Source organism: Pteropus alecto, unplaced genomic scaffold (assembly GCF_000325575.1).
Source record: "Pteropus alecto unplaced genomic scaffold, ASM32557v1 scaffold43, whole genome shotgun sequence".
Lineage (NCBI taxonomy): Eukaryota > Metazoa > Chordata > Mammalia > Chiroptera > Pteropodidae > Pteropus > Pteropus alecto.
Window position 1 is genome coordinate 3,009,224 of NW_006435764.1, and position 569 is coordinate 3,009,792.

At 61.5% G+C, this 569-nt stretch overlaps 1 protein-coding gene and 1 long non-coding RNA gene across 3 annotated transcripts in view; one reads left to right on the forward strand and one right to left on the reverse strand.

The window, feature by feature from the left end:
• The window catches only part of LOC112479183, a 31,708-nt gene that overhangs the window by 24,359 nt on the left and 6,780 nt on the right, over positions 1-569 (forward strand). The window lies entirely within an intron of this gene.
• The window catches only part of CCND1 (cyclin D1), an 11,555-nt gene that overhangs the window by 10,007 nt on the left and 979 nt on the right, over positions 1-569 (reverse strand). The gene's annotated exons all lie outside the window — the stretch shown is intronic.

A 569-nucleotide genomic window follows, 5' to 3' on the forward strand; every position in this document is an offset into this window, starting at 1 on the left:
CGCCGCGCCCGCAGCGCCTGCGAGACACAAAGGTGGCGTCCCAGGCCGCCGCGCCGCATTTCCCCAGACGTCATCTTTTCAAAAAATATTTAAAAATATAAAAAAAATAACTGGGTACATAAAAAAAACCTGAAAATGACCCTCGGGCGGCCCTTTACCCAATCCAAGGGTCGAGAGCTCGTTGAAGGCTTCGGGGAGAGCCCCAGGAATTAAAATTCAGGGTGCCCCCTGTCCCCTGGGCGCGAGCGCCGTTTCACTCTCGCAAGGGCACCACGCTGCACTTTCAAAAATTATTTTAAAATACTTGCGGCCCCCCGGGCGCACACCGAGAGCCCGAAAATGTGACCCGAGCCCCTGGCTCGCTCCAGACAGGACCCTCAAGCCGAGACCCCTGCAGACGAGGGTCAATCCCCAGCGTCTTGGGGGCCACGCGACCTTGCAGCGCGGCGTGCTCTCTGGCCCAGGCTGGGTGTGCAGGGCGCCCCGGGACTCGCTGCTCGAACAAAGGGCCCCCCTTCCCGTGCGGGGTCCCCCCAAAACGACCCGCGCTCCGTCCCCGCGCCCCTCCC